Below are 24,579 nucleotides of genomic sequence, written 5' to 3'. Positions count from 1 at the left end.
TGCTTTAGGTTGCATATGAAAAGATGGGGAATGGTGAGGTCTGGTGTTAGGTATTAAGTAGGGTGTCCAATTGTATTGTTAAAAAAAAAAAGGAACTGATTAACTGGCGCCTCTCCCCCAAAAAGGACGAAAGATGGCACATATCTGCGTAAATTTGCATTTGCTAATTCATATTTATAAATAACAGTTTAGAAACAGTTGCTGTGTTTTAAGTAGAAATGTAGTACGTCTCATTGTATTGGGGGAGACCGACCTGCTTGTCTGCTCAGTCTGCTGTTGAGGTGCTAACTGTTAATGGGAAACTGCAAGGCCCATACTCTCCTTTCTTTCCTTTGTAGTTTGGGAATTCCGTCCACAATAATCAATAGGAAAACCATTGAAGCATACGATTTTGTACATCTGATCATTTGTGCCTTCTGAATGTGAATTCAGCAGCCAAGTTGTTCATCAGGGCAAGAGAGTTTCTGCTTATGGCCCACTGGCAAGTAGTTTCCAGGCCCAATACAAAGTGCTGTTTTTGACTTATAAAGCCTTAAACAGCTCAGGACCTCCTCTCTCCATATGAACCTACCTGGACCCTGATATCATCATCTGAGACAATTCTTAATGTACTGCCTCCACAAGAGGTCTGGAGGGTGGCCATACAAGAATCGGCCTTTTCTGCAGTGGCTCCACTTTTGTGGAATGCTCTCCCCAGGTAGACGCCAGGCAAAAACTCTCTTTTTCAACTAAGCCTTTGGCTGATTAACATCTTATACCCCTTTTAAATGTGTTTGGTGGGGGGCATATTGGTTTGTGTTTTTGTATTGCATTTTTACAATATAGTTACAAGTTTGTACAGTATACAGACTTAATAAATAAAATAAATTATCAAAGAGTAATGATATTGCTTCAATTTTGAATTTTGCCCTGTACACCACTAGTGCGCATCCCCAAGAATTTACTCCCAGGAAACTAAGAAAAAACTTCCTCACCCCTGCCATATGCCTTACTAAATCAGATGCTACCTGGATTATTGACTCATGATATCAGAACCTCAGTAGAAACCGCGTGTGTGGACATGTCCTAAAATTCATATATACACCAAACTGCTGATGATACACAGCCAACAAACTACTCACACTGGTTTACTTCTGCTTAAATCGCTAGGACTCGACTACAATGTCCAAGTACTCTGATGTAAGTGGTCTGTGGACAGCAGCCAAAGTCAGCTCCACCACTTAATAAGAGAGAGGAAAGAGACGGCGTTCTGAAATGAAACCTCATGATTGCATGTCATCCTCAATTAGGCATAAGGATAAAAGGCTAAAAATATACCCAACACCAATCCCGATTTAGGCTCATCTAGCACACTGTCTGCTTATCTTTTTTTTCTTTTTTTTTCTTTTTTAAGCAGATGTACTAATGGAATTCCACCAGCAAGAGTTGATCAAAACCACCATCATGCTTTTTTAAAAAGTGGACAAAATAAGTTAAAACAAACAATGCATAACAAACGCTCATGCCAAGAGCCTTTCTGTCAAATTGTTGGAGATACTAGCAGTTATTCAGCATCATTTGCAAATGTTTCCCTTTCTCTAAACATAAGAAGCATCCTTAATATAAACAACAGCTTCTCCTTTTAGAAGTCCAAGGAGCCAGGGAAGCCGTACAGCTGAAAAGGGAATGAATGAATCACTTACAGAAATGGGTTTGTTTTTTTTATCCTGATCCTGTTATTTTGATAGCGTAGGCTCTACCTTTTGCAAGTGCTTCGAGATAAACATCTTTAACACATAACCTTCTGTCACAGGAAATGATTTGTGATCATGATGCAGGCTGAAAGTCCCTAGCAAAGGTGGTGCGATTCGCAACACCATCTTGTTCTCTGGGATCTTGCTGCTTGTAACCACAACTACAAACACTCTTGTTTAACAGGAGGTTCCACCCTCTGGCCCAATCTAGAATCCGAAATCTACTCCCCCACGCCCTCCTTGAAGAGCTTTGGTGGAAAGAAATCTATTACAGGAAGGCAGCCCCTGGGGCCAGCACCTGGTTTATGTTAGCCTAATACAGAGTAGCCATTTATTTTTCTGTACCGCAGAATATACGAAGGCCTGTCTCTACTTTTCTCCATTCAAGGCAAAGGTAATAGACAAATTCTCTATTCCACCTTAAAATGTGGCATTTAGCAACAGAAAAAGATCAGCAAAATAATTGGCAATTGTAGTATTACGGCATATTTTAGGGTTCAGTGATTTAATCATTGTTTAGATTTATCAGCAGTATTTTTTAAAAGAACTAAGAAGATGCCCTAAGTAACCTCACATTTGTTGTTGTTGTTCTTATATTTAATGCAAGTACAGGAAGGAATTAATGTACTAAAATTAATTGGGCCTGCTACATCATATGCACATGTTTGTCAAAAAACATGTTTCTCGTTTCATGACAGTTGCTTTTATCTATATGCAAAATTAACTGTTTGATCAATTAGTCAAACAAAACTATTTCAGTTAAATAATAATGTACTTTGGTGCGCAATACAATTGGAAGTATGACCCCCTCACCCATCTGTTAGGGATTCTGTAGCTGTGATTCCTGCATTCCAGGGGGTTGGACTAGATGACCCTTGGCACTCTATGACTCTATGAAATGACCTAAATATTTTGCAGCTCTAAATAGCTCATGCAGGACACTCATTTAATCTAACCAAAAAGCTGTCCATTGCAAGATTAGTACAGCTTTGGTGCTACTGTTCTGTAATTTTTGTAGGCCTGTTGCAAGATAAGTTTGTGTGAGCTCAATTCACTTTGTGCCAATGGCTGTTCGTAGCCATTAAAATGTAAAAGGCAGCCTAAGGATTTCAAACTAGCAAGATATTGTCTAGATTGGTATTTAGTGACAGTGCAATTAAATTGTGTTGTGTTTTACAAACGCAGTAAGCAAATCTCAGTGCAGAATCCTTTTAATTGCTTTGTGAAGCTTGGAATCTCCAGTGACCCCCCCCCACTCCAGTTTTGAACTTTATATGGATGCTGTAGTCAAATGAAATAGCACAAAGGTAGAAGGATAAATCCTGGGACAAGAACTTGGGGTTGGTAGTATAAAAGCAGGAACATTCTGGCTCTGACTACAGTGGCTGTTACATATTTACAGTGAGAAGGATTTTGGCTGCTCCCCGACTGTTACTGCCCACTGTGTTGCCAATGGATATTTGGATGTGTTTCTTAAGCTTGCCTTGCCATATGTATTCTGTTATGGGAGGGGTTTATTGTTATGAACTGACACCTACCCAGACCAGCTGGTCTCCAGCTAGGATTGTTTGCTACTGTTTCTTGCCATGCCCTGGTCGGCTCAAACTGTTTTTTTTTTACAATTGCACGAGATGTGGAAATTCAACAGGTGAAGTGTTTTCTAGCATGCTGTGATGGAATCAATTCCTGCTATTGGTTTTGTGCCTTCGAAGCAGCTAAAGGCATATGTTGCCACTTGCTGGAATAAATATGTCTGGCGGCAACCCTAGATATTACTCCTGTCTCTATAAAATATGTGGAAGAGCTTTCCAAATATAACAAGCAGACGTCAGATGAAGTGCAGGTTTGCTGGAAGTCTGGAGAGGAATTTATTGTAGAGAATGTACATCTATTTTGTCCAACCGGAACAGTGCTTACTGCTTGTCTGGGGATGGGGACCCTTTGCACTTTGAAGATTCAGTCTATGGCAGGTGATGTGAAAGACTGCCTCGTATAAGGCAGTTTTCCATGTCTCTGTCAGCTCAAAGGTAAAGTTTCAATAAGGTGAGGATCTGGAGGTCTTGCACACAGCACGCTCCCATAACTGATGCAGATATTGTTTGATGCAGCAGATGTAGCATCAAAAGTGGATAGCTCAGTTGGTTAGAGTGTGGTGCTGCTAATGCCCAAGGTTGCAGGTTTGATCCCAGTATGGGGCAGCTGCATATTCCTGCACAGCAGGGGGTTGTACTAGATCAGGCTTCCTCAACCTTGGCCCTCCAGATGTTTTTGGCCCATGATCCCTAGCTAGCAGGACCAGTAGTCAGGGATGCTGGGAATTGTAGTGTCAAAACATCTGGAGGGCCGAGGTTGAGGAAGCCTGTACTAGATCATCCTTAGGGTCCCTTCCAACTCTACAATTTTATGATTCTGTGAGATGTAATTGATAATGGAGCAGCGAGATCAATATGAAGTTGAAGGAATGGACTCACAGAGGACCACACAATGTGGGCCAAGAAACTAAAATGTAATCAAAGCAAGACAAGTATTTATTCATTTTATTTTTATTTATCCCACTCTTCCTTCTGAAGAAGCCCAAGTATTGGTGAGTAGGACCCTTGAGCCTACAACAGGGTACAGCTTATTTTGGACAGGGGTTCACAGTTCTGGAGTTCTATTTGGACTATCCCTTGCTCCTGTAGATCCAGAGGCTAAATCTATATGCAATATATAATAGCAATCTCGATGAAAGTTGTAGTGGTTGTCACCAGGAGTGCTTTTGCAGTTTAGCTAGTGAGCCAACTGCATCTGTTCCTGGAGAAGGAAGACCTGGGTGTGGTCACAGTAGTATGAGCTAATAATTGGAGTAGCTTAGAAGATCAGCTGCATGGATTTCACAGTAATTAGCATCTGTTGTTAGTGACCAAGCCAGCCAAAGTTCAAGGAAGTCTGAATAAAAGGAGAGCACAACTCACCATAATATTGTTCCATTTTAAAATAAATCAAACACTTGTTCATCCTCTGTGTCCAACTAACATGTATAATAGTATAACTCTTGGAGAAATCCTTATGGGTATGGAAAATTAAATTTCTTTATGAAGAAGGCTCTAGGGAGTGGGGAAGCTGTGGCCTCCAGAGGTTGTTTGACAGAAACTCCCATCATCTGGAGGGCCACAGGTTCCCTACCCTTGCTCTAGGTCAGGGGTCAGCAACCTAAGGTCCAAGGGCCACAAGCGGCCCACGGGAGTCATTTAACCGGCCCATGAGCTGCCCCTGAACCGAGTCGTCTGCTTGATGAGTCCCCACGCGCTGCACTAAACCAGCATGGCGTGGGGACTTGCTTCTGTGGCGCCGAAAATTGCATCTGTGCAGGCACCTGAAATCACGGGCGGGAGCAATCCGTCCCACGGAGGGCTCTCCGCTGGAGTGAACCGGCCCAGGCAAAGTAAACCTTGCCAACCCCTGCTCTAGGTGATGGAGACTGAAACAGCCAGACACCATAAATACAACTATTAATAAATAAAACCAGCTGAATCATAGGGCAAAACTGGACTGCTTAAGACACACAGAGCTTCAGGTATCTTTGTGTCTCTTTACTTTCTGTTTTGCAACACTTGATACTGTACAAACAATGCATGAAATTGGTGTCTTAGGGACAGAAAGATGCCCAGTCCAGTTATGTCATTCCACTGTCTAGTTTGTTTTTAGTCCAGGTAGGTGATTTGTATCTGCCAGTACTACTGGTTATGAACCATTGTTATGATGGATGATCATTCCCGAAGGATCCTCTTAAGGATATAATTCAGTAGATGGACATCATTATGGGGTGTCACTGCCCACCTGACCTCTGGTTGGTTGGTTGGTTGCATTGCTGTTGCTTACCAAGAGGTAGGGGACAGGTTAGTTCAGTGCAAATGTAGCAGAGGTTAGGAGCACTAGATTGGATCTGCCATTGTGTCTGTACCACACCTCTCTATCTTCCGGTAAGGAGCATCAACGTGGTCAGGTGAGCAGAGTCACATCTACACATCCATATCTTCTGCAGCTGAAATCATGTGATGGATTTGAGGCATACCAATACATTTCTGATTCAGGTAACTTTTAAAATTTCTAATTGCTGTTGGTTAAACCACAGAGCCTAGGGCTTGCCGATCAGAAGGTCGGCGGTTCGAATCCCAGCGACGGGGTGAACTCCCGTTGCTCGGTCCCTGCTTCTGCCAACCTAGCAGTTTGAAAGCACATCAAAGTGCAAGTAGATAAATAGGTACCACTCTGGAGGGAAGGTAAACGGCATTTCCGTGCGCTGCTCTGGTTCGCCAGAAGCGGCTTAGTCATGCTGGCCACATGACCCGGAAGCTGTTCACCAGCTCCCTCGGCCAATAAAGCGAGATGAGTGCCGCAACCCTAGAGTCGGTCACGACTGGACCTAATGGTCAGGGGTCCCTTTACCTTTACCTTAATCTCCACAGTGGATATGTGCGAGGAGCTCCAGCCCATATGGACCCTTCTCACTAGTAGGTATGGATGAGAAATGTGTTTAGTTTGCATTTCTACACACCTGCCTAATTTGTGCCTCCAAAACCAATACAGTACATAAACCAACATGCAGCTTCCCTTCAAATTTCACATTTTTCCAAGTTTTGTGATGGTTCTTCAACCCCAAAATAAATACAAATTCATATGCACTCAAAAATATTTATATTAGTGAGAAAACATAGAAATGCATTAAGTTAGGGGACATTGCTTGCACAATGTGTATATTTGGTAAAATTGCATACAAAAATTGTATAAGGGAAAATGTGCATGAAAAGGAGTGTGAATTTTCATGTACAGTGTTGTGGTTTTTTAATTGCATACTGATGCAAAAATAGGCTGACTTGAAACTATGATGGGGGGGGGGAGGGGAAACTGAAATTGACAGATTCATCTATTCCTACCCACTTGTCCACACAACCTACAGATGTTTACACGTTATATAGGAATATCACATGGGAAAATGTTCCTGAATTTCTGTGCGCCACTTCCCGTCTGTGCATTGCAGAGCCAGACTGGGAATGGGAAGCTGTTGACTAGCTTCCAGCAAAAGTTAGACTGCCTTGTTGCCTCAGACTAATGACTGTGTTGTCCATCATCCTGTTTCAACAGCAGCCAGCCAGATGCTTGTAGAAACATATGGACAGAGCATAAAGATAATAGGCGTTCTTTGTTGTTTGACTGCTTTTTGGAACATCAAGTATGGGGAGCTGCCTTTTATCAGATCTTTGTTCATTTAGCCCAGTGTTGTCTACTCTAATTGGCAGTGGGCATGGCTTCAGGCAGAGGGTATTTCTCATCAACAGCAATTTGATTCTTTTTTTTTTTTACAGCTGGAGATGCCAGGCATTGAATGTGAGACCTCAACCCCTAAGCTATGGTTCCTCCCATAACAGACTGTTGTCCCAGTAGTCTGTTATGTACTTGCTCCCACCTGAATCTCGCCATCCTGTGGGTGCAAAAAGTTACACAGGAACATGGCATGCACCAGTATACCTGCCAATATACCTGCAGAAAACAATTAAATATAACACAACAATACTTTTGCCCACTACTGATGCCACTAGAATGGACTGGCAGCTGTGTGTCATAACAATAAGTGTTTTATGTGTAAAATTGGCCCAGCTCAGGGCAGGAGATGAAATTCAAAACCTGTTCTGTTACCTCCTGTTACATCTTTATACTAGACCTACTAGGGGTCTGCAGCCTTGGTTTTGGCAAATAAATATCAGCACACACAACATCCCTCCTGCAATCCACAGACCATGTGAGACTGCATTCCCTCCAGGCTGTCTGTGCCAACTGCTTTCTCTCTTGCGTGATCCCAACCAATCTTTCCCTCTCCTTCTTATGCCAATTTCCATTACCATCTTGAGTTTTGAACCTTCTTCTTTGTCTCTCTTGCTCCTACCTCTTATTTAATGGGTAGATGTTGTTTTGCCTCCCATCCTTTACACATGTGCTATAGTGGCAAGCCTTCACTGACACAAGTGCAATGCAATGTAGTAAAAGATTGGATCTTAGGATTGCGGCATTGATTCCTCAGCCTGTCTCCCTGGAATATGATCCATAAGCCAATTTCAGTTCCTTAAAAAAAAGTAAAGTTTAAGTATCATCTGTTTCTTCCTTGAGATTTCAGATTTATGTAAAAATGGAAGCTCTATACGCTGTTTTTCTTTTGCATTAGGATTCTGTCCAACTTCCAATTCCCAATTTAGATTACATGCTCAGAAAGCAACTCCAAACGTTTACTGCGTTTGAAGGTCACAGCGCTATTGATTGATTTCCAGTTATAATGTATGTTGTCCTAACATAAGGAGCGGGTGAGGGTTTGCATGGCTGTTTTTTCTTCTCGAAAATCTGGACTAAATCCAAAAATGTGAGGATCAAAGCATCTGGACTTGTTGCTTTTATGTTTGGCACATAAAGAGGCTGGCAGTCCCCAATGTGGTCTTGGCTGGGCTCAAGTTGTTTTCCTTCTCTGATGTGAAACAGTTGGGACTCACAGACCCTCCAACACTTAAAGTGGACTAAATAAAAACTGGCTTTTAAACTTGCCAAGTGCATGAAAGTGCCAGTCCCTACAGTTTTTCAAAAGTTATTAGCTATGGCATGCTTTTTCCCTTTCCTTTTCTTATTTTTTAATGAAAATATGTTCTATAAAATTGGACATTTGCTTGAGAAATAGGTAAACTCATTTCACAAGTCTCAAATTATTGTTTTTGATCTGGCTTCAGTCTCTCTGGTCAGTTGGATAATGTGATGGCCACATGTCTTTGATAACTTCAACGGAGCTGAAATTGGCAATGGCTTTTACTACAGCAGACCGCCCCTTATTTTGCAATGTGTGAAGTTCTTGAGAAGGTGGTGGTCAAGTGGAAAGAGTTGCATGTGGTTACTGAGGGTGGGTTCAGAGGTTTGCTGTCACTTCCTTTACATGGAGTGTCCTTAGCAGCCAGGGACACAGCCAGTGTGAAATAAGGAATGCCTGATCTGATGTGCCTTGGTTAAGCTGCTGCTTCCTGGTGGCAATTTGTGAGAGTGTGGGAGCCAAAAATGTACTGTGCAGTCATGCTGGGATAGATCAGGATCAGATGCTACTTTCCTCCATGCAGTTTCACTGGACCATGAACATACATAATATAAGCTGAACCCAAGTCATTGTGGATACAGCCCCAGGGAATGCAGGGAACTACCATGTATACAGTATGCCCAACTGTGTGACTGGACCCTATATCTGCTAGGCAATGGATGCTTCTGCTAGGACTCTGTTATCCAATCTGATAAACTGTTTTGGTTATGTATCACCACATAGGGCCAGTCGCTAAGTTTTCCAACAATTGACCCAGTACATTGATCTGCAGACTGCTTGTGCCTTTGTAATTTCTGTGGTTACTCCTGATTGCATCTTCCACAGGTCAGATACGAATGGCAGGAGCATCTACACAATGTCATTTTCGGTGGCTACATTCTAACTCTGGAATATCTTCCTTTTGGAAGAAAATTATTCATGTACTTAATCTCTGGAAGATCTTTACTTTTGGCCAACTAGCTAGGAACAAGGAATGTCCATGCTAGCTAGATATTTATAATGTAATAAAATGCCATGAACATACAGGAGAATCTTCAATACAATTTCAGTATATAAACAATGGGTCTACAGGCTGTGACTATTGCTTGTCTGGTAGCCTAATAATAATAATAATAATAATAATAATAATAATAATAATAATAATAAAAATTCAACGTATACAGCCTATAAATCAGTGATATCTGCCTCTTTATTTACATATTTTCTTTCTTCGTATTATCGCTAGAAAAACACTGCTCAAATACATTCTTTCCACATAAAATAAGTTCAGAAAATAGCTTGGTCCAGTACTAACACTTAGTCACAATACCAAGTTGTATTTTAAAAAAGAAAGTTTTGATTACAATATACAGTACAAGTAAATAAGCATATGTGCAATTATGTTGTGGGTGCAATGTTTAGCAGTGAGATTTCTGGTTTTATGGGTCCCATGGTTAAAGCTGACACTGAGGGTGTGAGAACAGGTAGAAGCAGTGATTAATCCCCCGAGCACCTTTAGTACTGAAACATTCTGTTTTATCTCAGAGGAATTTCATTCAAATGGCAAACTCTGTTGTTGGATAAAATATTGGCTATTGTCTCATACCATAATAAACGGTTAAATGAGGCGTTTTTATTGAAATGAAACCTGCCACATGCACAGTAGGAGAGAATATCCAGTTACAGCCATGTAACCATGTCAACTCGGTTCCACTAGATGCAGTGGGGCTTACTCCCTTACTAACCTGCAGTTAATTTGCACACTTAATATCCATGACAATATAAGAGGGGACCCAGGAGCCTAGTGCATAGAATTTGACACGGTGTTAGAAGATTTGGGTTCAAATTCACATCTACTGTAGAATCTACGAGTCATTTTAAAAGTGCATTTAATTAACTACATATTACAGTGATTTACACACCACCTTTCAGGATCCAAGTACTGTATGAAAGATGCATTAATAAAAACCTCAGCCACCATATTAATAATTTTCCAATGGATTTATATCCCACCTTTTCATCCAAAGAACGCATGGTTGTGTGCATGGTTCTCCCTTGCTCATTTAATCCCCACAACGACCCTGTGAAGTTGTTCAGGCCCTAGTCTGGCACTCTAACCATTATACCACATGGGCTCTCATGATTCATCAGGCTCCTTTCCACAGGCCAATTGGTGGAAGAGGGAGCAAGGGTGTAGTTCTGCTGGAGGAGACCCCAATGTCTTATTTGCCTTCCTTTTTCAACAGGAATCCTCTCCCCACCCCTACACACACTAAGCCGGAACTTTAGGAAATCCAGTAGTTCTGCCCCTTTTCCTATCTGTGAAGCAGGCATATGAACCTAAACCCAAATATGTTGTATGCTGTTACTCTTTTACCTATTAACAATCTGCAGGGAAGGGTTATGGGAATCGGTCATATCACAAACACGTTATGTCCACATGAAACGTCACATTGCATGCCCAGCACTGGCGCCCTCCCTGATGGGTGCATACGTCTATATTATTCAATGAAAATCCGGCACAATGGCCAGATACATTCAGGTGGATTGTTGGAAAGGGGAGGACAGTAGTCCAGGAAGCACAGAGACACTGCAACTAGTCTGTCAACACTTGAAAAATCCATTACGAAGTTCAAATAGGAAAGCAGGTTATGGAAACATCAGCTTAAGACAAACGTTTCCAGTCACTAGGACTCCATTCATTATATGCCTGAGTGGTTCCAGGAACAACAGAAAGAAAGCTATGCGGTATTATAATGCCAAGTACAAGAAAGGCAGTACGGATGTTCTCTTGAATCTCACTCGTGGCAATCTCCAATTTTTCATGCTTCCCCTGCTTTGACCTGCTGCTTGGTCTCCCTCTGGAGTTTGGTGCTGATGGCTTGTCTTTGATCAAAGTGCTGCCACTTTCAGTGGGTACAGTGTGGGAGGAAGTCAATTTAGCACCCTTTCAGTGAATAAATACCGCCTGGCTTTATTTACCCTCAGTGTCACTTTCTGGAGAAACACCAATTCTTTGCCTGACCAGGCCTCTGTTTATATATTATCCAGCGTAGCGATCATCTTGTGATTGCTCTCACCCTGCACCCAGTAGTGTATGAAGGAAGTTTCTGATGCCCACAAAATAAAATACAGTGAATGAATAAATAAATAATATAGGAGGACCAGCTTGTATTTTACTAGTCAAAAATAAAATATTTATATTTGCAGATACTAAAATTAGTTGCTGGCATCCGTTTGTCTCAAGAGACAATGGAGTTCGCCTCCAGGAGTGAAGTCAAACCCTTGCGTTAGCAGCACCAAAGTGACCTCCCTGGGACACAAGCCTGGACAGTGTGCATGGAGATCCTGGGCTGACAAGACCCCCCTTTTGGCCTGGATGCAAACTCTGTAGGTTAAAAAAAAGTAAAGGACCCGGGGGCACAAGGGGCGCATTGGAAGATGGCCGACATTAGCATCTCTCCGACCCACACGAGGTAATTAAGAGGCTGTGATGGGAGTAAGCAGCCTCCCTGCCCCCCCAAGTGAGTGGGGGGGACTGCCCTTGCCTGCTGTGCCCAATACCACCCCCGAACTCGAGGGGGTGGGGGCACTAGGCAGAAAGCCCTTGTGCGGACTTCGGCTCTCCTGGACGCTGTCTCTGATTCGCGCCTCTAGCTGCAGCAACTTCAAAAGAAACAATTAGGTGGAAGCAAATGCACATATTTCAAGGAAGAAGGGGGAGTAAAGACCGCTAATTGAAGAGATCTCTGAGAAAGAAGACGGGTCGGATAAACAGGAATATATCATGAGAAGACACACCAGGGCTTGGTATGTCGGCAACGGGACTGGATGGGGGGGGGGACTTTCCTTTCTTTTCTTTATGTGATTAACCAAGAATCCCCCCCCCCCACAAGTCTGAAATGCTGCTTAAATGACCTAAGCTGGTGATTTAAGACTGTGTGGAGATAATCTCTAACCAAAAGCATGTTTTAAGGAGATCGTGGAAAGTTTAAGAGCTTTGGGATGACACAGTAAAAAAACAGCGTCGCCATTTTGGCAAGTTCTGTCGAAAGACTTACGTCTGGGAGGAGGAATGGATCTGTTTTCATATTGTGGGTGGCCTCCTCAGAGGACTAAAGAAGGTGACAGATTTGCAAAGATGAATGATGGAAAGAGTGCTTTTATTTATGGAAGTGATGATATATGGAAACCATCTTGATATGGTGATTGGACAAACGGAAAAATTCACACAGGATTATAACTGGTGTTTACCTGCTTAAGGAGATTATCAGAAGAGATCACAAAGAAAAAAGAAAAATATATGAATAAGATGAGACGTGGGAACAGCATGATAGGACTGGATAGAAATATGAACATTATTTGGACAGGTTTGTGGATATTAACGCAGCAGCAAGAAGATGATTGGAATTCCCTTCAGAACTTGAAATATGGGTACCCCCAACAAAAAATTTAAAATTCGGCTTTGTAATTCAGAATTTATGTGATGTGATTTGATTTGATTGGTCGGTTAATAAAAATTATTTTTTAAAAAAAGTAAAGGACCTCTGGACTGTTAAGTCCAGTGAAAGGCGACTATGGGGTTGCAGCGCTCAATTCACTTTGAGGCCGAGGGAGCTGGCGTTTGTCCACAGACAGCTTTCTGGGTCATGTGGCCAGCATGACTAAACCACTTCTGGTGCAACAGAACACCGTGACAGAAATCAGAGCGCACGGAAACACCGTTTACCTTCCCGTCGCAGTGGTACCTATTTATCTACTTGCACTGACATGCTTTCAAACTGCTAGGTTGGTAGGAGCTGGGACAGAGCAGCGGGAGCTCATCCTATTGCAGGGATTTGAACCGGCAGCCTTCTGATTGGCAAGCTCTTGAGGCTTAATGGTTTAGACCACAGTGCCACCTGCGTCCCTATAGGAAACACGGAAAGACAGGGAAGGTGTACTGGAGGTGGCATCACTCTGTACTTCCCCAAAATGAGGGGATTGCTAAAAACGAAGTTGGAAGGCAAAGTCAAGAGGGCCAAATCTCCCCTAAATGCTTGGATGTTGTTTAAAACCACCAGAATAAAAAAGTAAGAAGAAACTGGCAATTCTCTGAATAGATAGATGTAGAAAGTGGAGTCCCTAAGGACTAGAATTAAGACCTCTGCTTTTAAATTTATTCATAAATGATCTAGGGTTAGGGGTAAGCAGTGAGATGGTCAAGATTATTGATGATCCTAAATTGTTCAGGGTCATGACTGGTGACCAGCTATAGCTCAGTGGTAGAGAACATGCTTTGCAAGAAGAATATCAAGTCCTTCTCATTTCCAGTTAAAATTATTAAGTAGCAGGTGGTGAGACCCTGGAGTGTCCCTGCCAGTCTGACTAGATGATACTGGGCTTGATGGACAAATATATTGCTTCTTATGCACTATGGTTGTTGCTGCTGTTGTTGTTGTGTGTATATACAGTATGTAATTACTGTTTACTTAGGGTCATTGAAGGGACATGGGTGGCGCTGTGGTCTAAACCACAGAGCCTAGGGCTTGCCGATCAGAAGGTCAGCGGTTCGATTCCCCGCGACGGGGTGAGCTCCCGTTGCTCGGTCCCTGCTCCTGCCAACCTAGCAATTCGAAAGCACGTCAAAGTGCAATTAGATAAATAGGTACCGCTCCGGCGGGAAGGCAAAAGGCGTTTCCGTGCGCTGCTCTGGTTCGCCAGAAGCGGCTTGGTCATGCTGGCTGTACGCTGGCTCCCTCAACCAGTAAAGTGAGATGAGTGCCGCAACCCCAGAGTCATTTGCAACTGGACCTAATGGTCAGGGGTCCCTTTACCTAGGGTCACTGAAGCTCATGCACCATTCTCTCGCTCATACTGTTTTGGAGATCTTGGCATATCTAGTGAAACAGAAGGTAAGAGGTGAACTTTGTGGTTATAAGCTCTTCTGCTGAGGTCTATACAACCCCCTACCACTAATACTTGTACCCATCACTATACCAACTTTCCCCCACCCTCTCCAAAATCCAGGTCCCCCCCTTTAAATTTTGCAAATAAGGAATTTTCTTACTGCAAATGAGGATTTTTATTATAGTGTCAAGATGATAAAGTATAGTTTGAAATCTGTATTAGTGTTGAATACAGGTAAACGTAATACTGGGAAAGCATGCATCCACATTATGCCAAGAGGAAAATCGAAACCATGGCATAGCTTACTGTGATTATCTTCGTGACTTGTTTCCATCACTGTGAAGAAAACATGAGCAGCCTTTAGCAAATCCAAGTTTGATCAGGGGAGCTCTTTTGAAAGAAAGTAAGAAATTTCCAAACTTTTTACTAAAACCCCGACAGTCAGGATTAATAAAACAACATGCACATAGCAAGAACAATATCATCATTGCTAATCAACAATGAGAAATGTTGCCTGCAAGTCTAAACAGACCACAAGAATGTTGGAAAGAGTGAGTTTTTGCTATAGCTTGTGGTGAGGGAAGAACATTTGCTTATGCTCATAGTTGGCTAGATAGAAGAAGAAAAGGCGTGTTGCTGCATTGTGCTTGGTTGGCCTCATATCCAACATGATTCTGATTTTCAAAAGCACAGGCAGAAACCTCAGGATTGAGGTGGGCAGCTGGTAACTGTCTCCCCTGCATAACTTAAGTTTTACGAAGTGCAACTTTATACAGGAAGTTATCAACTGGGAAGGTATGTAACCTACCAACTGAGAAGTTTATGGTTAAAATCAGAGCCTGAAAGGAAACTGGTCATAAGAAAGAAGATGAACCAGTTTCCTCAGGTATCTTTCAGCCCCCAAATCGGCAAAATTCAGCTTGAAATTGCTAACTCTTTATTCTGCTGGCCTAATATTTTGATGAGTCTGGGGACACAATACAAAAGCATCCTGTGAAAGTATGTCATTTCTTAAGGGGGCAGAGAGAGACTCGGGTTAAAGCAGTTTTAACATTGACTAGCACCTTCCAGGGCTTCCCCATTGGGCACCAGCCATCTCTGTTGTGGGGAGCCAATGACTCGTTGCAGCTTCAATGAAGGGGCTGTGGCAGGGTCAGGACCACATTCTGTTATAAGCTACCTTATGAGGGCCAAAAATTTGACCAAACTGCGGGAGGCAGTGGAAGACAGAAGTGCCTGGCATGCTGTGGTCCATGGGGTCACGAAGAGTCGGACACGACTAAACGACTAAACAACAACAACAACATGAGGGCCAAATGCCAATACAGTGGTACCTCGGGTTACAGACGCTTCAGGTTACAGACTCCGCTAACCCAGAAATAGTACCTCGGGTTAAGAACTTTGCTTCAGGATGAGAACAGAAATCGCATGGTGGCGGCACGGTGGCAGTGGGAGGCCCCATTAGCTAAAGTTGTACCTCAGGTTAAGAACAGTTTCAGGTTAAGAATGGACCTCCAGAATGAATTAAGTTCGTATCCCGAGGTACCACTGTAGTGGATGTAGCCAAAGACAAAGAGGGTGTGGCAATGGATGTGACCCCTACCTTTGTACAGTAGGCTACATTCCAGCCATACCAAAGCTATTGGTTTCTGCACCCACCCACACTGTTCAGGGACACATTCCAGCCTAGCTATCATGGACTGGTTGGACGCAGATGAATAGTGGGAGGAACCTGGTGCGGAACCACTGAGGGAAGAAGGCTCAGAGCCCAGGAAGTGGTGGTGGGACAACGATGATGAAGAAGGAAGAGGTGACTGGGAAGAGGTGTGGAAACTGACGAGGTAACAGGGCTTCGTGAGCTGGGAGAGCCTGTGGCAGACAGAAGGCAATAATCAGAGACAGAAGCTGAAGCAAGAGGGTAGGAGGAGGGAGGTCAAGAAGCAGAGATGAATCAGGCTGGCGAAGAAGCAAGAAGAAGAAGAGAAGAAGAAGAGTTTGGATTTGATATCCCGCCTTTCACTCCCTTTAAGGAGTCTCAAAGCGGCTAACATTCTCCTTTCCCTTCCTCCCCCACAACAAACACTCTGTGAGGTGAGTGGGGCTGAGAGACTTCAAAGAAGTGTGACTGGCCCAAGGTCACCCAGCAGCTGCATGTGGAGGAGCGGAGACGCGAACCCAGTTCCCCAGATTATGAGACTACCGCTGCATCAAGCACCTCTCCCCCTTGGTCTCAGAACCAGAAGAGACATGAAAAGGGCAGAGGAGAGGTTAGCTGCATGTAGGCACAGTCTCTGATTACTTGGAGGAAGACCACCGGGAATGAGCTGCTCATTAGGGCTTTTGTTCAGCCAGAGCTCAGTGGGACCCAGCTCCGTCACCTCTCAGGTTGGTGCCATTGACCTTCTAAGACAACAAGGGTGAGTTCATGGTGAGTTCTGGCACATCTTTTTCTAGAAAAATAACATTGAGCCTAACACTTAATCAAGTTGTGGAGATTGTGGTTTTGCTTATAAAGAGTTAACTCCATCTTTGAGCTATGTGATTACTGACCGGCATGCTCCTATGACACTGGCAAAAGCACTTGAGCTGGGCATGGAACAGAGCTGGTGAGGCATGTTGCTTGCAGAGGGGCCAAGAACTTGGGCTAAACCCAGGGGCCTTAAGGGCTGCATTTGGCCTCCAGGAGCACACCCCTGAGCTATGGAGTTTAGGGAATAGATGTGGTTTGTTTTTTTAAGCAAACCACAAAAGCTCTCCAAACCTCCCCTGTCCCACCTGCCATCTCTAGCCCCACTGACTCACCCACCAAGTCCAGCATGGATCATAGCTTGCTGAGACTTGTGCTCATGCCAGCTGAGGTGTTAGCACTGCCCACTCCCATGGAGGGCCTGCAGCTTGTGAAACCTCATTAAATAAAGAAAAACACACAGCAATCCCTTAGCCTTTTCAAAAACCTCATAATCAGTATTAATGCTACTTTTCTGGTGCCAGATGACGTGGATTTTATTTATATCACACTATCAATAATTAGTGAGGCATTATTGAGCTATATGCTTCTTACTTTTGTAGTAGATGATTTAATTTTGTAAAAAATAAAAACCCCGACAGAACAGTTGTGAAACTAACACAGTGCCATAGGTCCAGAGATTTTCTCCAGTACCAGCACAGAACATCTGCATTAAATAAGATGCAGGGTTTTATCCAACTCAGTTTTATTTGAGCAGACCTATCGACCTTAGTCATGTTCATTAATTTCAGTAGGTCTGAGTAGGACCGGTGTTGGATAGAGTCCAGCGTTCCTGTGCCCTATATCTGACTATCTATTCCCCAAATGTCCTTTCAGATGATGGTGGTAAGTGACACATTAAAAGTTCCTTGCAAAATTCATCTGTATGTAAACATTTTTCCTGATGTTCTGGCATCATGACATCTAAAGGGAGATAAAGGGTAGACACAATAGCAGTCTGCAGATATATGAATTTTGCAATTTCCCCCATTTGTCATTTATTATAAAAGTTTAAGGGAAAATTCAAATTCACATCTTTATTTACTTGCCTTGTGAAACTTCAGTGTTTTTGGCTTGCTGGCCATGTTTGCTTATTTGCAGTTTGGGGAGGTTTCCTGTCATAAAATCATTACGATTTAGAAGGGATCTTAGTGATCATCTAGTCTAACCCTTTGTTCAGCGCAGGATCTGCAAAGCAGGATGCTGTGACTATATCATCCCCGACATCACCCAGGCTCTTCAGCACGTGAGAGCCCACCATCTCTCAGATCAGTCTGTTCCAGTGTTGAACAACACTTGCCATTAGGAAGGTTCTCTGAATCTTTAGATGATTCCCTTCAGTTTCCACCCAGGAGATGTTCCTTCAGATATTTGAAGAGCGCTGTTATGTCTAACCTTAGTCTTCTCTTCTCCCAGCTGTTCATACTTTGCTCTTTCAGTTGTTCTGAATGGTTGTTTGTTACTTGGTTTAGTTGTATTTTAACTTTGATTTCTATTTGTTTACATATTTGGGGAATGTTCAGCAAATCCTCAAAGGGGGGTTTTAAAGGCAAATTTGGGTCAGCCCTTCTTTTCACAATGGCAAAGACTTCAAGAAATGGTGTACTGCATTCTGTAGTGGTGCTTCTTCTTCTGTGGCAATGCCAATAGTACGAACACAGGCAAAGGGAAAGGCAATTTGCCAAATACTCCAGAATGGTAAAGATCATCAATCCAGGCTCAACTGACCCTAGTTGCAGCTTGATGTAATGGAGATGAGATGAAGGCTTGCAGTTGTTTTGCTTCTTAGATACACATGAGCATATGTCATGCAAATGGGCCATGCACATGAATCGCTGCCAGATGAGTCCCATGAAGTGAAAGCTGCAATCTGAAGTATTACAGTTTAGAAGTCTGTCAGGCATCATGCCATATGCATGGCCAGTCTGTGTGCTTGCCCACGTATGCAGTCTTGGGAAGCACTCTGGAAGTCATCTCATGTCTGTCAGGTATGGTTCCAAGCTCTCTTTGTTACAGGAACTAATCAGAGAGACCCAGTATGGTGTTCTAAACACTTCATGATTTTTCAGTCGGATGTATGCTTTAGGTTGATCAAAATTTCCGTCCTTTTGTAGTGGAAAGAGGAGGGCTGGTATGGCAATAACATATATGGAAAATAGTCACAAACCATTTATAAGTCCCTGATTGTTAACAGGTGGTTCTTGCAAAAAAGGAGATGATAATGGCATTTCTGCTCCCCTCCTCCCCCCCAAAAGATGCTTATTGTCTCCTGTGTGGTACCTTTTACTCTTTGCAATGGAATAAAAAACAAAAACCATTTAACACCACCCTCTTTTGTGTTTGTTCACATGGGAAATGCATGTTTATTAAGTGTGATCTGTATGTTTCTCAGAAATGGCATGTGGCAATGAAAAGTGCAGTGCATATGGACTTCAGCATCAGTGGCTACCTAGATGCTTGTGGGAAACTTGCAAGCAGGAGCTGAGCACAACAGCAGCTAGCATTCAGAAGCATACTGACTTCGACAGTGGAGGCAGAATATAGCCATCAAGTTTAGCAGCCATTGATTATGCAGTGATTAAAAGTTGCTTAAATTCTTCTTAGCTGAAAGAGCACTTTGTGGCAAGAGCTTCTTTTATCATAAATAACCACGCAGAGGTAGAACACAATATTCCCACACTCACCAAATGATGGCCATACATAGGCATTTAGACTCTGCTTGTCTGTCTTCCATTGGGTTACCAAAGTCACATGACTGGTGAGGTTCTTGCCAGATTGCTTCACCTCTTTTTTTCCTAGCTTGCAAGGTGGCTAGTGGATTCTGGGAGATTCCGCTGTGGACACAGCCAAATGGTGATAGCCTCTAAATCTTCTTGTATTCGTAGCAGGATGGCTTGCTGAAGATGGATTTTATAACTGTAGGGCACCATAGATAGATGCACAACTCATCCCAGGGTAATCTTACTAATCGTTTTAGAGTCTCTTAAAGTAATGAAGATTATATCAGTGTCAATGGATTTTGAAGAGATAAATCTCCAGTGGGAGTGCAAATGCAGCTAAATTCTGCTGCTGTCAGATAGCAAGGGCACATACATTACTGGCTGCTGGCAAAGTATCTGCTCATACATAAAACATATTGCAATCAAGCTGCATCATCCACTTTTACTACCAAACTTGAATGGGGTAGGGAGTGAATTGGTGGCAAAAGCTTGTGGAGCTTAGAAGATATACTTTCTAAATTGCTCACTATTTTCCTGGACAGTTTTTCATTTTGGGGTGTGGATATAAAAGTATTTTAGTGTTTGGGAAAATGAGAGGTTGATGGTAGAGGTTGACTTTGGCACAGTATCATGGGTGGATGATGAGATGTCTTCTCATTATAAGGACTGGACATAGGCAGGGGAAAAATACAACGCTGCCAAAAGCTGGAGTTTTCTGAGAATTATGATACAAACATGAGCTTCATTCTGCACTAAAGACAGCGAAGACAGATTTAATACATCTTGACTACTATTGAAATGCTGATGTAACAGAGTTCTTTCAATCATCATCAACTTGTGTATCAAGTGATTGATATAGCACATTAGTGTTCAAAGGTCGTCTCTCACACACACTCAATAATCTTTACAACCTTGGAAAAGTAGTGTCATGCTCCTTCTGGGCTAATTTGTCCACCTTTGATCCCCACCCTGCGCTCAGCTCTCATCTGTGGCTCCTTGAAACATGTCCACACACCAAGAATGGCTTCGACTGGCTGGCTTAAACCAGTTGAGGGCAGCCGATGGTCTCAAACCCTCATTGAGTTAGAGACATCACCTGCATGCAAAGACAGGCTCTGGCAGATTGAGCAGACAAGACCAGTAGTGGTTCCAATGGTCAATAAGGTGGTTTCTGTATGTGCTGTAGTGGGGAATGAGGGGCAGATGGTTCATCAACCTGGGAAGGTAGCCCATCTAGCAGAAGGAAGACTGTGATCCTAAACCTTCGCTGCCTTGCAGGATATCTTTGGGAGAAGAAAAGCCTAAGGAGTAAATGCTACACAAATCCGGAGTGGAGACCCTAAGACAGTTGGATGGCACCTGGAACACCTCTTTTCAGCAACTGCTGCAGCCAAGCTGATGCCAAACGTATTGCTTTGCTTTCCTTTCCATCCCATCAGCAAGACCAAAATCTGGGCAGCCCAGGACCTCTGTACACACTGCCCAGGCTTGTACCCCAGGAAGGTTACTTTGGTGCTGCTAACGCAGCAATTTGACTTCACTGCCACCCGAGTCGCACTCTATTGTTTGAGACAGTCAGATGTCACCAAAGTATTCTACCCATATTGCAGATAGGTGGGACAAAAGCTAAGACCATCTACATAATTTATGGTAGAATTAAAACATTCTGCTTCATAGCTCAGTCTCCTAGCTATGCTAAAGTAGCTCTTGGCTGCTGCATTACTTGTTTTTATTTTTATTTTTATTTTATTGAAGACCATTTATATACCTCTTGGTTGTAATAAAACTCTAAGCAGTTTACAGGAAAAATTATTTGCTGCCTTGACTATTACTGCAGAAAGGTGGAATAGAAATTAATCGTATATGCTATGCATAGTTGCCACATACCTCGTAATATTGTTCACTTTGACGGAATAGCTTTCCAGGATCCCAGGCGTAGGTATTTTCACCGCATCTTACTTAATCCTCTTCACTGGAGATACAAGGATTGAATCTGGTGCCTTCTGCATACAAAGCAACAAGCTATAATAGCAATGACTGTAGAAAGGACTAGAAAGGATTCAGCCTGTGCATTTGGGATTATAGCTTCAAAAAGTTTGTTTGCCAAATTATCCCTTGGCTGTGTGTTGCTAAAGATTTGAGGGCATATCCAGGCAATGTTAAGTCCTTTGCATCTTACCATTCTGAATAAATGAGAGAGAGAGAGAGAGAGAGAGAGAGAGAGAGAGAGATGGTTTTGAGCACGTATTTATTAAATATTTGACCCTTGGACAACTGGGACTTGAGAATGCTTACCCTTTGGTGTGATTTAGTAAATACACGGTTCACACACATTCTGCTTATGCAGAGAGTGGGGAAGTCAGGGTGCGCATCTTACAACCTGTGTTGAGGCCAGATCTCTACTGGTTGAACCACGGTTACATTTCTGAATACTTGCTTCAGTGCCAAATGAATGATAAAGAAGAAAGACACAGAAGATCCATGAACATATTTATTTTCAGCATGATACATAGGTACAACAGAAAACACTGCATTAGTAAACACTCTCATGGCTGTCACTGAGAGGTTGTAAGTGTTTAGTGAGCGGGCTGCAGCAGGGGCGTAGTAGGAGTGGGGCAGAAGGGCCATAGCCCTGGGGGCACAATTTTTAGGGGGCATGAGCCAGGTGCCCCCCCAGGAATCTCCATCCCTCTCTGCCTGCTGCCAGGGGCTTCTGGACCCCCAAGCCCGGCCTTGCCTTGCCGCTGTGTCCCCGGCCTCCTCACTGAATGGCCGCCTGGTCAGGGAGGATTTGCCCGTCAAGGGCTGCTTTGGCCAGCCAGGCTCCTTCCTACACAGGCGGGCAGGGGCAAGGTGCAGCCTCACTTGGCTCCGGAGGCCAGGAGTGAGCTGGTGTGCATGTCTTAATAAACATGTAATGAAACGCAGATGCTTCCCAGCATCACTTAATACACTGCAGCAGAGCTCCCACATAAATATAATCTTAATGCGCAGTCAACCATAGTTGAGATAAGACATTCTGACGAGGAGGAAAGTGGCTGGCAACAATGGCATCCTTGCCACTTTAAATATGGGGAGGCCAGCTTTCAGTCCTCCTGGTCACCAGCATTTTTATTTCCTGTATAGAGAAGCACCCTTATGGAATTTGCCCAGGATAGTGGGTTTCCCCTTCCCCTCCTGTGGGATAAAGTAGCAACGTTATAACCACTGATGCTTCTGAAATGTCTCTTTGGCTTTTAGGGAAGGAATAAGAAGGTATAATTTCCATGTTTGTCCTGCTGGCAGCTTCCAATGCTGTGTTGGTTATTACTTAGGCAAACAGAAACCTGCAGCCAATCAAAATAATATGCTTGGCAGGAAAGCTGGGCAAAGTTTAATAGCTCGGGTTCTTCAACATAAAAAGGATAAAAATGGACTAATAATTTCTGGCAGGGCGGAGCAGGGAATATTTAAAATTCTGATTGTTTTCCTATGAGGTTAACATTATGATTACTGAAGTCTAACCCAAAACATGCGGCTCTGTTCCCATGAGCTGAAAGGCAAGTAAAAATCTACTGGATTTAAAACAAGGGTGCCAACTGTTCCGGGTGTCCAGGTCTGGGTGTCTCCATACTCTTTTCCAAATGCTGGACTGAATATGTTTTCTGTAAGGAAGGGCACACGGTTGAGACACTCTCCATGGCCTCAAAGCAGAAGGGGATTGCACTCACCATTTCCTCCAAATCCAGAGCAGCCCCACCAGCTGGCAACAGCCACTCCATTTTAAAATGTGAACTCTCCCTACTGGTGATAACATTGCCAAAGAACCAAAGAGAAAGTTTGTCTGTCTGAAGTGTTAGGATGCTCTTGATGCGAATTATAAAAAAGCCGTATATGGCAAACAGGCTGCATCACGGTCAAAATGTTCCACACTGTATTAATTTCCATCAGTCTAAAGCTTGTATCTAAAGTAGCCCTAAATCTCTTATTCCACTAGCACAAGGGTTTATCCTTTGCACAATGGAAAATTTCCTTCCCCTGCACCCTCCTCCAATGTGTTCTGGGTCTTCTCTCCCCCCACCCCGGGCAAACCTCCAGAGCAGATTTGGAGAGGGCCCTGGGTGTGGTCTGGGGAAGGAGTGGGGAGGTCTGTATCGTAGCGGTAAATCCTTGCACTAATGGAACTAGGGTATTGGATACCAGCCTATATCTGGAGAAATGCAGCTGGTTTCAAAATGTACATGATTTCTCATGTACACAATAAGTTGACAATGAACACTCCTGTGAATGAGTAGAATATGATTTAAAACAAACAAACAAACAAACAAACAAACTGATGGCTGCACATTAGCCTGGGAAAGTAATTCCCTAAATGTTTTAATTGTTTTTACATACTCACAAGCATGTCATCTCTTAAGAATGGGATGAAACTTCTCATATGAATGAGCTGGCACTTGTTTTCTCGGTGCGCTGCTCTGTTGTTTGTAATTATGTTTGGCTGCATTAAACTGTTCCTTTCTATCTTTAAAATTCTAAAGCCTCCAGATGCAGCAGTGAAATCTACATGGAAGCACAGAGAATTATAAGACAGCCAGATTTCACGGTAAGCAGCCTCAAAGCAACTACATTTTGAGGTGTCAAACTGTAGGGAGGGAGGGATCTGTCAATTTTAGTTTTCCAATCTTAAGTTCAGTTGCTCGCATTTCAACATAAATTTGCATTTTTTTAAAAAAAAAACCCCAGCCATCGTGAAAAATTATCAACAATTTTTTTAAAGCCCTCAGGAAAATTTGTCAGCATTTTAGTACAAGTTTCTCATAAGACACATTTTTGTATACCATAATAACTAATACATTTCTGCAAGCGATTTCCTCATACGCAATACATTTTGGCATGTTAGTTTATATGAAGTTTTATGCACACTTGCATCTAATAGATGAAATTTTGTACACAATGTTTGGTTGGACAACTGCGTCGGCAAATTCAGAGAAGTGCAAATTTCAAAGGATAGCTGCATTTCCGTTTGTGTATTGTTTCGGGAAGTTGTAATTAGGTAGGTTTGCTTTAAAATGTGAACCAAGTCAAATTTCTCCTATCTCCCCCACATCAGAGTAAAAATTTGCAAAGACGGGTGGAGCACAATGTGCTGCAAACTGACTTTTAAAGAAC

At 42.9% G+C, this 24,579-nt stretch overlaps 1 long non-coding RNA gene across 1 annotated transcript in view; it reads left to right on the top strand.

Moving 5' to 3' along the window:
- The window catches only part of LOC307217226, a 29,567-nt gene that overhangs the window by 333 nt on the left and 4,655 nt on the right, over positions 1 to 24,579 (top strand). Inside the window, exon 2 of the long non-coding RNA XR_013839457.1 lies at positions 23,949 to 24,013. This is a non-coding gene — a long non-coding RNA (uncharacterized lncRNA). The remainder of the gene's footprint in view (positions 1 to 23,948; positions 24,014 to 24,579) is intronic.

This window comes from Podarcis cretensis (genome assembly GCF_951804945.1).
Source record: "Podarcis cretensis genome assembly, chromosome: 5".
Taxonomy (NCBI): domain Eukaryota; kingdom Metazoa; phylum Chordata; class Lepidosauria; order Squamata; family Lacertidae; genus Podarcis; species Podarcis cretensis.
Note: the sequence above shows the minus strand (reverse complement) of the source record. Positions and strands in the feature narration are given on the sequence as shown.